This window comes from Phyllobates terribilis, unplaced genomic scaffold (assembly GCF_046119375.1).
Source record: "Phyllobates terribilis strain yellow unplaced genomic scaffold, ASM4611937v1 Scaffold_40__1_contigs__length_11209783, whole genome shotgun sequence".
NCBI lineage: Eukaryota > Metazoa > Chordata > Amphibia > Anura > Dendrobatidae > Phyllobates > Phyllobates terribilis.
This window is the reverse complement of record NW_027362800.1, coordinates 2109400-2123310: the sequence shown is the minus strand read 5'-3', so window position 1 is coordinate 2123310 and position 13911 is coordinate 2109400. Positions and strand designations below refer to the sequence as shown.

At 45.3% G+C, this 13911-nt stretch overlaps 11 non-coding genes across 11 annotated transcripts; all 11 read left to right on the top strand.

Moving 5' to 3' along the window:
* The first annotated feature begins 435 nt into the window (after window positions 1–435).
* Window positions 436–626, top strand: LOC141190963 (U2 spliceosomal RNA). The gene has a single exon (XR_012264970.1). It is a non-coding gene; the product is annotated as a U2 spliceosomal RNA (small nuclear RNA).
* A 1119-nt stretch (window positions 627–1745) lies between these two features.
* LOC141190951 (U2 spliceosomal RNA) lies at window positions 1746–1936 on the top strand. The gene has a single exon (XR_012264959.1). It is a non-coding gene; the product is annotated as a U2 spliceosomal RNA (small nuclear RNA).
* Window positions 1937–3056: 1120 nt separating this feature from the next.
* On the top strand, window positions 3057–3247 carry LOC141190940 (U2 spliceosomal RNA). The gene has a single exon (XR_012264948.1). It is a non-coding gene; the product is annotated as a U2 spliceosomal RNA (small nuclear RNA).
* Window positions 3248–4372: 1125 nt separating this feature from the next.
* LOC141190928 (U2 spliceosomal RNA) lies at window positions 4373–4563 on the top strand. Its single transcript, XR_012264937.1, has one exon. It is a non-coding gene; the product is annotated as a U2 spliceosomal RNA (small nuclear RNA).
* Window positions 4564–5682: 1119 nt separating this feature from the next.
* LOC141190916 (U2 spliceosomal RNA) lies at window positions 5683–5873 on the top strand. Its single transcript, XR_012264926.1, has one exon. It is a non-coding gene; the product is annotated as a U2 spliceosomal RNA (small nuclear RNA).
* A 1120-nt stretch (window positions 5874–6993) lies between these two features.
* Window positions 6994–7184, top strand: LOC141187338 (U2 spliceosomal RNA). Its single transcript, XR_012261534.1, has one exon. It is a non-coding gene; the product is annotated as a U2 spliceosomal RNA (small nuclear RNA).
* A 1120-nt stretch (window positions 7185–8304) lies between these two features.
* Window positions 8305–8495, top strand: LOC141190903 (U2 spliceosomal RNA). Its single transcript, XR_012264914.1, has one exon. It is a non-coding gene; the product is annotated as a U2 spliceosomal RNA (small nuclear RNA).
* Window positions 8496–9615: 1120 nt separating this feature from the next.
* On the top strand, window positions 9616–9806 carry LOC141190892 (U2 spliceosomal RNA). The gene has a single exon (XR_012264903.1). It is a non-coding gene; the product is annotated as a U2 spliceosomal RNA (small nuclear RNA).
* A 1120-nt stretch (window positions 9807–10926) lies between these two features.
* Window positions 10927–11117, top strand: LOC141190881 (U2 spliceosomal RNA). The gene has a single exon (XR_012264892.1). It is a non-coding gene; the product is annotated as a U2 spliceosomal RNA (small nuclear RNA).
* A 1118-nt stretch (window positions 11118–12235) lies between these two features.
* LOC141190870 (U2 spliceosomal RNA) lies at window positions 12236–12426 on the top strand. Its single transcript, XR_012264881.1, has one exon. It is a non-coding gene; the product is annotated as a U2 spliceosomal RNA (small nuclear RNA).
* A 1122-nt stretch (window positions 12427–13548) lies between these two features.
* LOC141190859 (U2 spliceosomal RNA) lies at window positions 13549–13739 on the top strand. The gene has a single exon (XR_012264870.1). It is a non-coding gene; the product is annotated as a U2 spliceosomal RNA (small nuclear RNA).
* Window positions 13740–13911: the final 172 nt, after the last annotated feature.

Sequence of the window (13911 nt, the reverse complement as noted above, 5' to 3'; positions counted from 1 at the left end):
GAACGCTGGCTGCGCGTGTCATAATAGGCTCTGAGCCTTTATATACCTGCGCACAGCAGCAGCCACCTTCAGTCTGCTGCTGGACAGCCAGCAGCAGCAGCAGCAGGAGAGGTAATTAATCAGCAACCCTCCTGCTAAGGGTAGACAGCTGCTCGTTCCATCCCCCCCCCCCCCCGCCTTAATTGGTTCTCCTCCCTTCCAACGGTGTTGAGGCGGGTGGGAACAGCCGGGGGTTGAGGGTACTGTGCTAAAAGAGGTGGAGTTATGCAGATCTAAAACGCGTGGATTGCAGCAGCAGCAAGCCGAAAAGTGCAGGCATGTGAGGGATCTAGAGGTTGACAGCATGTCTTCTTAACGGGAGTCCAGGTGGCCATCTCCACAAATGGACTTTTCAGAATCCTTGGGTGGCACCGTAGTCGGAAACCAATTCTGGTTATCGCTTCTCGGCCTTTTGGCTAAGATCAAGTGTAGTATCTGTTCTTATCAGTTTAATATCTGATACGTCCCCTATCTGGGGACCATATATTAAATGGATTTTTAGAACAGGGAGATGGAAAAAGAGCTTGCTCTGTCCACTCCACGCATTGACCTGGTATTGCAGTATCTCCAGGACCGGTGCACCCCTTCTTTAATGCAGTTTCTAAAATCAGAAAGAATTGAATTCAATGCTTTTTGTTCATTTTGCTTGTTTGTCGGATTTTGGGATGGACTCTTTGGCTTTGCTTTTCTTCTCCTCATTGGATTTTTCATGTTAAAAGTTGCAGAAGCCAGATGACAAGCTCATTTTGGTTCAACTTCAGCAACTGTGCATTGCATTGCCATGTAATGTAATGTAATGCAATGCTATCTATCTAGCTCTCCCTCTATACTTCCTTTTGGATAAACAGACATATTAGGCAAGCATTTTGGAGCTTTCACCTAAATAACTACAGGCGGTGAGATAAGCTGCACAATATAATTGACCTTTCAGTATATTGTTGCACACACACCATCTATTTAGCAAATGCCCTTGTTATCAACAGCAGCCTTTTAAACTCACCTGAGCTAACAGGTATGTGAGCTGGTTACTCTGCTGCGCTTAAAATTTCTTTTTTGGTTTGCTACAATGCCTTTTCTGAAACGTTGTCTCCCTCTGCTGGAACACTGACTTCTTTCATTTAATGCCTGCAGACTATAAAAGAGAAACCAACCCAAAAAGTTTGGTTGATTAGTCTGTGGCATTCTTTTAAACTGTTGCTTATGGCGGTCTCTGTGAGCTTCTCAGTGACATTCAGCCATCCAGGTATCCCGCCTGCAGTAGACGGAATGTGGCAATGGAACGCTGGCTGCGCGTGTCATAATAGGCTCTGAGCCTTTATATACCTGCGCACAGCAGCAGCCACCTTCAGTCTGCTGCTGGACAGCCAGCAGCAGCAGCAGCAGGAGAGGTAATTAATCAGCAACCCTCCTGCTAAGGGTAGACAGCTGCTCGTTCCACCCCCCCCCGCCTTAATTGGTTCTCCTCCCTTCCAACGGTGTTGAGGCGGGTGGGAACAGACGGGGGTTGAGGGTACTGTGCTAAAAGAGGTGGAGTTATGCAGATCTAAAACGCGTGGATTGCAGCAGCAGCAAGCCGAAAAGTGCAGGCATGTGAGGGATCTAGAGGTTGACAGCATGTCTTCTTAACGGGAGTCCAGGTGGCCATCTCCACAAATGGACTTTTCAGAATCCTTGGGTGGCACCGTAGTCGGAAACCAATTCTGGTTATCGCTTCTCGGCCTTTTGGCTAAGATCAAGTGTAGTATCTGTTCTTATCAGTTTAATATCTGATACGTCCCCTATCTGGGGACCATATATTAAATGGATTTTTAGAACAGGGAGATGGAAAAAGAGCTTGCTCTGTCCACTCCACGCATTGACCTGGTATTGCAGTATCTCCAGGACCGGTGCACCCCTTCTTTAATGCAGTTTCTAAAATCAGAAAGAATTGAATTCAATGCTTTTTGTTCATTTTGCTTGTTTGTCGGATTTTGGGATGGACTCTTTGGCTTTGCTTTTCTTCTCCTCATTGGATTTTTCATGTTAAAAGTTGCAGAAGCCAGATGACAAGCTCATTTTGGTTCAACTTCAGCAACTGTGCATTGCATTGCCATGTAATGTAATGTAATGCAATGCTATCTATCTAGCTCTCCCTCTATACTTCCTTTTGGATAAACAGACATATTAGGCAAGCATTTTGGAGCTTTCACCTAAATAACTACAGGTGGTGAGATAAGCTGCACAATATAATTGACCTTTCAGTATATTGTTGCACACACACCATCTATTTAGCAAATGCCCTTGTTATCAACAGCAGCCTTTTAAACTCACCTGAGCTAACAGGTATGTGAGCTGGTTACTCTGCTGCGCTTAAAATTTCTTTTTTGGTTTGCTACAATGCCTTTTCTGAAACGTTGTCTCCCTCTGCTGGAACACTGACTTCTTTCATTTAATGCCTGCAGACTATAAAAGAGAAACCAACCCAAAAAGTTTGGTTGATTAGTCTGTGGCATTCTTTTAAACTGTTGCTTATGGCGGTCTCTGTGAGCTTCTCAGTGACATTCAGCCATCCAGGTATCCCGCCTGCAGTAGACGGAATGTGGCAATGGAACGCTGGCTGCGCGTGTCATAATAGGCTCTGAGCCTTTATATACCTGCGCACAGCAGCAGCCACCTTCAGTCTGCTGCTGGACAGCCAGCAGCAGCAGCAGCAGGAGAGGTAATTAATCAGCAACCCTCCTGCTAAGGGTAGACAGCTGCTCGTTCCACCCCCCCCCCGCCTTAATTGGTTCTCCTCCCTTCCAACGGTGTTGAGGCGGGTGGGAACAGCCGGGGGTTGAGGGTAATGTGCTAAAAGAGGTGGAGTTATGCAGATCTAAAACGCGTGGATTGCAGCAGCAGCAAGCCGAAAAGTGCAGGCATGTGAGGGATCTAGAGGTTGACAGCATGTCTTCTTAACGGGAGTCCAGGTGGCCATCTCCACAAATGGACTTTTCAGAATCCTTGGGTGGCACCGTAGTCGGAAACCAATTCTGGTTATCGCTTCTCGGCCTTTTGGCTAAGATCAAGTGTAGTATCTGTTCTTATCAGTTTAATATCTGATACGTCCCCTATCTGGGGACCATATATTAAATGGATTTTTAGAACAGGGAGATGGAAAAAGAGCTTGCTCTGTCCACTCCACGCATTGACCTGGTATTGCAGTATCTCCAGGACCGGTGCACCCCTTCTTTAATGCAGTTTCTAAAATCAGAAAGAATTGAATTCAATGCTTTTTGTTCATTTTGCTTGTTTGTCGGATTTTGGGATGGACTCTTTGGCTTTGCTTTTCTTCTCCTCATTGGATTTTTCATGTTAAAAGTTGCAGAAGCCAGATGACAAGCTCATTTTGGTTCAACTTCAGCAACTGTGCATTGCATTGCCATGTAATGTAATGTAATGCAATGCTATCTATCTAGCTCTCCCTCTATACTTCCTTTTGGATAAACAGACATATTAGGCAAGCATTTTGGAGCTTTCACCTAAATAACTACAGGTGGTGAGATAAGCTGCACAATATAATTGACCTTTCAGTATATTGTTGCACACACACCATCTATTTAGCAAATGCCCTTGTTATCAACAGCAGCCTTTTAAACTCACCTGAGCTAACAGGTATGTGAGCTGGTTACTCTGCTGCGCTTAAAATTTCTTTTTTGGTTTGCTACAATGCCTTTTCTGAAACGTTGTCTCCCTCTGCTGGAACACTGACTTCTTTCATTTAATGCCTGCAGACTATAAAAGAGAAACCAACCCAAAAAGTTTGGTTGATTAGTCTGTGGCATTCTTTTAAACTGTTGCTTATGGCGGTCTCTGTGAGCTTCTCAGTGACATTCAGCCATCCAGGTATCCCGCCTGCAGTAGACGGAATGTGGCAATGGAACGCTGGCTGCGCGTGTCATAATAGGCTCTGAGCCTTTATATACCTGCGCACAGCAGCAGCCACCTTCAGTCTGCTGCTGGACAGCCAGCAGCAGCAGCAGCAGGAGAGGTAATTAATCAGCAACCCTCCTGCTAAGGGTAGACAGCTGCTCGTTCCACCCCCCCCCCCCCCCGCCTTAATTGGTTCTCCTCCCTTCCAACGGTGTTGAGGCGGGTGGGAACAGCCGGGGGTTGAGGGTACTGTGCTAAAAGAGGTGGAGTTATGCAGATCTAAAACGCGTGGATTGCAGCAGCAGCAAGCCGAAAAGTGCAGGCATGTGAGGGATCTAGAGGTTGACAGCATGTCTTCTTAACGGGAGTCCAGGTGGCCATCTCCACAAATGGACTTTTCAGAATCCTTGGGTGGCACCGTAGTCGGAAACCAATTCTGGTTATCGCTTCTCGGCCTTTTGGCTAAGATCAAGTGTAGTATCTGTTCTTATCAGTTTAATATCTGATACGTCCCCTATCTGGGGACCATATATTAAATGGATTTTTAGAACAGGGAGATGGAAAAAGAGCTTGCTCTGTCCACTCCACGCATTGACCTGGTATTGCAGTATCTCCAGGACCGGTGCACCCCTTCTTTAATGCAGTTTCTAAAATCAGAAAGAATTGAATTCAATGCTTTTTGTTCATTTTGCTTGTTTGTCGGATTTTGGGATGGACTCTTTGGCTTTGCTTTTCTTCTCCTCATTGGATTTTTCATGTTAAAAGTTGCAGAAGCCAGATGACAAGCTCATTTTGGTTCAACTTCAGCAACTGTGCATTGCATTGCCATGTAATGTAATGTAATGCAATGCTATCTATCTAGCTCTCCCTCTATACTTCCTTTTGGATAAACAGACATATTAGGCAAGCATTTTGGAGCTTTCACCTAAATAACTACAGGTGGTGAGATAAGCTGCACAATATAATTGACCTTTCAGTATATTGTTGCACACACACCATCTATTTAGCAAATGCCCTTGTTATCAACAGCAGCCTTTTAAACTCACCTGAGCTAACAGGTATGTGAGCTGGTTACTCTGCTGCGCTTAAAATTTCTTTTTTGGTTTGCTACAATGCCTTTTCTGAAACGTTGTCTCCCTCTGCTGGAACACTGACTTCTTTCATTTAATGCCTGCAGACTATAAAAGAGAAACCAACCCAAAAAGTTTGGTTGATTAGTCTGTGGCATTCTTTTAAACTGTTGCTTATGGCGGTCTCTGTGAGCTTCTCAGTGACATTCAGCCATCCAGGTATCCCGCCTGCAGTAGACGGAATGTGGCAATGGAACGCTGGCTGCGCGTGTCATAATAGGCTCTGAGCCTTTATATACCTGCGCACAGCAGCAGCCACCTTCAGTCTGCTGCTGGACAGCCAGCAGCAGCAGCAGCAGGAGAGGTAATTAATCAGCAACCCTCCTGCTAAGGGTAGACAGCTGCTCGTTCCACCCCCCCCCGCCTTAATTGGTTCTCCTCCCTTCCAACGGTGTTGAGGCGGGTGGGAACAGCCGGGGGTTGAGGGTACTGTGCTAAAAGAGGTGGAGTTATGCAGATCTAAAACGCGTGGATTGCAGCAGCAGCAAGCCGAAAAGTGCAGGCATGTGAGGGATCTAGAGGTTGACAGCATGTCTTCTTAACGGGAGTCCAGGTGGCCATCTCCACAAATGGACTTTTCAGAATCCTTGGGTGGCACCGTAGTCGGAAACCAATTCTGGTTATCGCTTCTCGGCCTTTTGGCTAAGATCAAGTGTAGTATCTGTTCTTATCAGTTTAATATCTGATACGTCCCCTATCTGGGGACCATATATTAAATGGATTTTTAGAACAGGGAGATGGAAAAAGAGCTTGCTCTGTCCACTCCACGCATTGACCTGGTATTGCAGTATCTCCAGGACCGGTGCACCCCTTCTTTAATGCAGTTTCTAAAATCAGAAAGAATTGAATTCAATGCTTTTTGTTCATTTTGCTTGTTTGTCGGATTTTGGGATGGACTCTTTGGCTTTGCTTTTCTTCTCCTCATTGGATTTTTCATGTTAAAAGTTGCAGAAGCCAGATGACAAGCTCATTTTGGTTCAACTTCAGCAACTGTGCATTGCATTGCCATGTAATGTAATGTAATGCAATGCTATCTATCTAGCTCTCCCTCTATACTTCCTTTTGGATAAACAGACATATTAGGCAAGCATTTTGGAGCTTTCACCTAAATAACTACAGGTGGTGAGATAAGCTGCACAATATAATTGACCTTTCAGTATATTGTTGCACACACACCATCTATTTAGCAAATGCCCTTGTTATCAACAGCAGCCTTTTAAACTCACCTGAGCTAACAGGTATGTGAGCTGGTTACTCTGCTGCGCTTAAAATTTCTTTTTTGGTTTGCTACAATGCCTTTTCTGAAACGTTGTCTCCCTCTGCTGGAACACTGACTTCTTTCATTTAATGCCTGCAGACTATAAAAGAGAAACCAACCCAAAAAGTTTGGTTGATTAGTCTGTGGCATTCTTTTAAACTGTTGCTTATGGCGGTCTCTGTGAGCTTCTCAGTGACATTCAGCCATCCAGGTATCCCGCCTGCAGTAGACGGAATGTGACAATGGAACGCTGGCTGCGCGTGTCATAATAGGCTCTGAGCCTTTATATACCTGCGCACTGCAGCAGCCACCTTCAGTCTGCTGCTGGACAGCCAGCAGCAGCAGCAGCAGGAGAGGTAATTAATCAGCAACCCTCCTGCTAAGGGTAGACAGCTGCTCGTTCCACCCCCCCCCCGCCTTAATTGGTTCTCCTCCCTTCCAACGGTGTTGAGGCAGGTGGGAACAGCCGGGGGTTGAGGGTACTGTGCTAAAAGAGGTGGAGTTATGCAGATCTAAAACGCGTGGATTGCAGCAGCAGCAAGCCGAAAAGTGCAGGCATGTGAGGGATCTAGAGGTTGACAGCATGTCTTCTTAACGGGAGTCCAGGTGGCCATCTCCACAAATGGACTTTTCAGAATCCTTGGGTGGCACCGTAGTCGGAAACCAATTCTGGTTATCGCTTCTCGGCCTTTTGGCTAAGATCAAGTGTAGTATCTGTTCTTATCAGTTTAATATCTGATACGTCCCCTATCTGGGGACCATATATTAAATGGATTTTTAGAACAAGGAGATGGAAAAAGAGCTTGCTCTGTCCACTCCACGCATTGACCTGGTATTGCAGTATCTCCAGGACCGGTGCACCCCTTCTTTAATGCAGTTTCTAAAGTCAGAAAGAATTGAATTCAATGCTTTTTGTTCATTTTGCTTGTTTGTCGGATTTTGGGATGGACTCTTTGGCTTTGCTTTTCTTCTCCTCATTGGATTTTTCATGTTAAAAGTTGCAGAAGCCAGATGACAAGCTCATTTTGGTTCAACTTCAGCAACTGTGCATTGCATTGCCATGTAATGTAATGTAATGCAATGCTATCTATCTAGCTCTCCCTCTATACTTCCTTTTGGATAAACAGACATATTAGGCAAGCATTTTGGAGCTTTCACCTAAATAACTACAGGTGGTGAGATAAGCTGCACAATATAATTGACCTTTCAGTATATTGTTGCACACACACCATCTATTTAGCAAATGCCCTTGTTATCAACAGCAGCCTTTTAAACTCACCTGAGCTAACAGGTATGTGAGCTGGTTACTCTGCTGCGCTTAAAATTTATTTTTTGGTTTGCTACAATGCCTTTTCTGAAACGTTGTCTCCCTCTGCTGGAACACTGACTTCTTTCATTTAATGCCTGCAGACTATAAAAGAGAAACCAACCCAAAAAGTTTGGTTGATTAGTCTGTGGCATTCATTTAAACTGTTGCTTATGGCGGTCTCTGTGAGCTTCTCAGTGACATTCAGCCATCCAGGTATCCCGCCTGCAGTAGACGGAATGTGGCAATGGAACGCTGGCTGCGCGTGTCATAATAGGCTCTGAGCCTTTATATACCTGCGCACAGCAGCAGCCACCTTCAGTCTGCTGCTGGACAGCCAGCAGCAGCAGCAGCAGGAGAGGTAATTAATCAGCAACCCTCCTGCTAAGGGTAGACAGCTGCTCGTTCCACCCCCCCCCCGCCTTAATTGGTTCTCCTCCCTTCCAACGGTGTTGAGGCGGGTGGGAGCAGCCGGGGGTTGAGGGTACTGTGCTAAAAGAGGTGGAGTTATGCAGATCTAAAACGCGTGGATTGCAGCAGCAGCAAGCCGAAAAGTGCAGGCATGTGAGGGATCTAGAGGTTGACAGCATGTCTTCTTAACGGGAGTCCAGGTGGCCATCTCCACAAATGGACTTTTCAGAATCCTTGGGTGGCACCGTAGTCGGAAACCAATTCTGGTTATCGCTTCTCGGCCTTTTGGCTAAGATCAAGTGTAGTATCTGTTCTTATCAGTTTAATATCTGATACGTCCCCTATCTGGGGACCATATATTAAATGGATTTTTAGAACAGGGAGATGGAAAAAGAGCTTGCTCTGTCCACTCCACGCATTGACCTGGTATTGCAGTATCTCCAGGACCGGTGCACCCCTTCTTTAATGCAGTTTCTAAAATCAGAAAGAATTGAATTCAATGCTTTTTGTTCATTTTGCTTGTTTGTCGGATTTTGGGATGGACTCTTTGGCTTTGCTTTTCTTCTCCTCATTGGATTTTTCATGTTAAAAGTTGCAGAAGCCAGATGACAAGCTCATTTTGGTTCAACTTCAGCAACTGTGCATTGCATTGCCATGTAATGTAATGTAATGCAATGCTATCTATCTAGCTCTCCCTCTATACTTCCTTTTGGATAAACAGACATATTAGGCAAGCATTTTGGAGCTTTCACCTAAATAACTACAGGTGGTGAGATAAGCTGCACAATATAATTGACCTTTCAGTATATTGTTGCACACACACCATCTATTTAGCAAATGCCCTTGTTATCAACAGCAGCCTTTTAAACTCACCTGAGCTAACAGGTATGTGAGCTGGTTACTCTGCTGCGCTTAAAATTTCTTTTTTGGTTTGCTACAATGCCTTTTCTGAAACGTTGTCTCCCTCTGCTGGAACACTGACTTCTTTCATTTAATGCCTGCAGACTATAAAAGAGAAACCAACCCAAAAAGTTTGGTTGATTAGTCTGTGGCATTCTTTTAAACTGTTGCTTATGGCGGTCTCTGTGAGCTTCTCAGTGACATTCAGCCATCCAGGTATCCCGCCTGCAGTAGACGGAATGTGGCAATGGAACGCTGGCTGCGCGTGTCATAATAGGCTCTGAGCCTTTATATACCTGCGCACAGCAGCAGCCACCTTCAGTCTGCTGCTGGACAGCCAGCAGCAGCAGCAGCAGGAGAGGTAATTAATCAGCAACCCTCCTGCTAAGGGTAGACAGCTGCTCGTTCCACCCCCCCCACGCCTTAATTGGTTCTCCTCCCTTCCAACGGTGTTGAGGCGGGTGGGAACAGCCGGGGGTTGAGGGTACTGTGCTAAAAGAGGTGGAGTTATGCAGATCTAAAACGCGTGGATTGCAGCAGCAGCAAGCCGAAAAGTGCAGGCATGTGAGGGATCTAGAGGTTGACAGCATGTCTTCTTAACGGGAGTCCAGGTGGCCATCTCCACAAATGGACTTTTCAGAATCCTTGGGTGGCACCGTAGTCGGAAACCAATTCTGGTTATCGCTTCTCGGCCTTTTGGCTAAGATCAAGTGTAGTATCTGTTCTTATCAGTTTAATATCTGATACGTCCCCTATCTGGGGACCATATATTAAATGGATTTTTAGAACAGGGAGATGGAAAAAGAGCTTGCTCTGTCCACTCCACGCATTGACCTGGTATTGCAGTATCTCCAGGACCGGTGCACCCCTTCTTTAATGCAGTTTCTAAAATCAGAAAGAATTGAATTCAATGCTTTTTGTTCATTTTGCTTGTTTGTCGGATTTTGGGATGGACTCTTTGGCTTTGCTTTTCTTCTCCTCATTGGATTTTTCATGTTAAAAGTTGCAGAAGCCAGATGACAAGCTCATTTTGGTTCAACTTCAGCAACTGTGCATTGCATTGCCATGTAATGTAATGTAATGCAATGCTATCTATCTAGCTCTCCCTCTATACTTCCTTTTGGATAAACAGACATATTAGGCAAGCATTTTGGAGCTTTCACCTAAATAACTACAGGTGGTGAGATAAGCTGCACAATATAATTGACCTTCCAGTATATTGTTGCACACACACCATCTATTTAGCAAATGCCCTTGTTATCAACAGCAGCCTTTTAAACTCACCTGAGCTAACAGGTATGTGAGCTGGTTACTCTGCTGCGCTTAAAATTTCTTTTTTGGTTTGCTACAATGCCTTTTCTGAAACGTTGTCTCCCTCTGCTGGAACACTGACTTCTTTCATTTAATGCCTGCAGACTATAAAAGAGAAACCAACCCAAAAAGTTTGGTTGATTAGTCTGTGGCATTCTTTTAAACTGTTGCTTATGGCGGTCTCTGTGAGCTTCTCAGTGACATTCAGCCATCCAGGTATCCTGCCTGCAGTAGACGGAATGTGGCAATGGAACGCTGGCTGCGCGTGTCATAATAGGCTCTGAGCCTTTATATACCTGCGCACAGCAGCAGCCACCTTCAGTCTGCTGCTGGACAGCCAGCAGCAGCAGCAGCAGGAGAGGTAATTAATCAGCAACCCTCCTGCTAAGGGTAGACAGCTGCTCGTTCCACCCCCCCCCCGCCTTAATTGGTTCTCCTCCCTTCCAACGGTGTTGAGGCGGGTGGGAACAGCCGGGGGTTGAGGGTACTGTGCTAAAAGAGGTGGAGTTATGCAGATCTAAAACGCGTGGATTGCAGCAGCAGCAAGCCGAAAAGTGCAGGCATGTGAGGGATCTAGAGGTTGACAGCATGTCTTCTTAACGGGAGTCCAGGTGGCCATCTCCACAAATGGACTTTTCAGAATCCTTGGGTGGCACCGTAGTCGGAAACCAATTCTGGTTATCGCTTCTCGGCCTTTTGGCTAAGATCAAGTGTAGTATCTGTTCTTATCAGTTTAATATCTGATACGTCCCCTATCTGGGGACCATATATTAAATGGATTTTTAGAACAGGGAGATGGAAAAAGAGCTTGCTCTGTCCACTCCACGCATTGACCTGGTATTGCAGTATCTCCAGGACCGGTGCACCCCTTCTTTAATGCAGTTTCTAAAATCAGAAAGAATTGAATTCAATGCTTTTTGTTCATTTTGCTTGTTTGTCGGATTTTGGGATGGACTCTTTGGCTTTGCTTTTCTTCTCCTCATTGGATTTTTCATGTTAAAAGTTGCAGAAGCCAGATGACAAGCTCATTTTGGTTCAACTTCAGCAACTGTGCATTGCATTGCCATGTAATGTAATGTAATGCAATGCTATCTATCTAGCTCTCCCTCTATACTTCCTTTTGGATAAACAGACATATTAGGCAAGCATTTTGGAGCTTTCACCTAAATAACTACAGGTGGTGAGATAAGCTGCACAATATAATTGACCTTTCAGTATATTGTTGCACACACACCATCTATTTAGCAAATGCCCTTGTTATCAACAGCAGCCTTTTAAACTCACCTGAGCTAACAGGTATGTGAGCTGGTTACTCTGCTGCGCTTAAAATTTCTTTTTTGGTTTGCTACAATGCCTTTTCTGAAACGTTGTCTCCCTCTGCTGGAACACTGACTTCTTTCATTTAATGCCTGCAGACTATAAAAGAGAAACCAACCCAAAAAGTTTGGTTGATTAGTCTGTGGCATTCTTTTAAACTGTTGCTTATGGCGGTCTCTGTGAGCTTCTCAGTGACATTCAGCCATCCAGGTATCCCGCCTGCAGTAGACGGAATGTGGCAATGGAACGCTGGCTGCGCGTGTCATAATAGGCTCTGAGCCTTTATATACCTGCGCACAGCAGCAGCCACCTTCAGTCTGCTGCTGGACAGCCAGCAGCAGCAGCAGCAGGAGAGGTAATTAATCAGCAACCCTCCTGCTAAGGGTAGACAGCTGCTCGTTCCACCCCCCCCGCCTTAATTGGTTCTCCTCCCTTCCAACGGTGTTGAGGCGGGTGGGAACAGCCGGGGGTTGAGGGTACTGTGCTAAAAGAGGTGGAGTTATGCAGATCTAAAACGCGTGGATTGCAGCAGCAGCAAGCCGAAAAGTGCAGGCATGTGAGGGATCTAGAGGTTGACAGCATGTCTTCTTAACGGGAGTACAGGTGGCCATCTCCACAAATGGACTTTTCAGAATCCTTGGGTGGCACCGTAGTCGGAAACCAATTCTGGTTATCGCTTCTCGGCCTTTTGGCTAAGATCAAGTGTAGTATCTGTTCTTATCAGTTTAATATCTGATACGTCCCCTATCTGGGGACCATATATTAAATGGATTTTTAGAACAGGGAGATGGAAAAAGAGCTTGCTCTGTCCACTCCACGCATTGACCTGGTATTGCAGTATCTCCAGGACCGGTGCACCCCTTCTTTAATGCAGTTTCTAAAATCAGAAAGAATTGAATTCAATGCTTTTTGTTCATTTTGCTTGTTTGTCGGATTTTGGGATGGACTCTTTGGCTTTGCTTTTCTTCTCCTCATTGGATTTTTCATGTTAAAAGTTGCAGAAGCCAGATGACAAGCTCATTTTGGTTCAACTTCAGCAACTGTGCATTGCATTGCCATGTAATGTAATGTAATGCAATGCTATCTATCTAGCTCTCCCTCTATACTTCCTTTTGGATAAACAGACATATTAGGCAAGCATTTTGGAGCTTTCACCTAAATAACTACAGGTGGTGAGATAAGCTGCACAATATAATTGACCTTTCAGTATATTGTTGCACACACACCATCTATTTAGCAAATGCCCTTGTTATCAACAGCAGCCTTTTAAACTCACCTGAGCTAACAGGTATGTGAGCTGGTTACTCTGCTGCGCTTAAAATTTCTTTTTTGGTTTGCTACAATGCCTTTTCTGAAACGTTGTCTCCCTCTGCTGGAACACTGACTTCTTTCATTTAATGCCTGCAGACTATAAAAGAGAAACCAACCCAAAAAGTTTGGTTGATTAGTCTGTGGCATTCTTTTAAACTGTTGCTTATGGCGGTCTCTGTGAGCTTCTCAGTGACATTCAGCCATCCAGGTATCCCGCCTGCAGTAGACGGAATGTGGCAATGGAACGCTGGCTGCGCGTGTCATAATAGGCTCTGAGCCTTTATATACCTGCGCACAGCAGCAGCCACCTTCAGTCTGCTGCTGGACAGCCAGCAGCAGCAGCAGCAGGAGAGGTAATTAATCAGCAACCCTCCTGCTAAGGGTAGACAGCTGCTCGTTCCACCCCCCCCCCCCGCCTTAATTGGTTCTCCTCCCTTCCAACGGTGTTGAGGCGGGTGGGAACAGCCGGGGGTTGAGGGTACTGTGCTAAAAGAGGTGGAGTTATGCAGATCTAAAACGCGTGGATTGCAGCAGCAGCAAGCCGAAAAGTGCAGGCATGTGAGGGATCTAGAGGTTGACAGCATGTCTTCTTAACGGGAGTCCAGGTGGCCATCTCCACAAATGGACTTTTCAGAATCCTTGGGTGGCACCGTAGTCGGAAACCAATTCTGGTTATCGCTTCTCGGCCTTTTGGCTAAGATCAAGTGTAGTATCTGTTCTTATCAGTTTAATATCTGATACGTCCCCTATCTGGGGACCATATATTAAATGGATTTTTAGAACAGGGAGATGGAAAAAGAGCTTGCTCTGTCCACTCCACGCATTGACCTGGTATTGCAGTATCTCCAGGACCGGTGCACCCCTTCTTTAATGCAGTTTCTAAAATCAGAAAGAATTGAATTCAATGCTTTTTGTTCATTTTGCTTGTTTGTCGGATTTTGGGATGGACTCTTTGGCTTTGCTTTTCTTCTCCTCATTGGATTTTTCATGTTAAAAGTTGCAGAAGCCAGATGACAAGCTCATTTTGGTTCAACTTC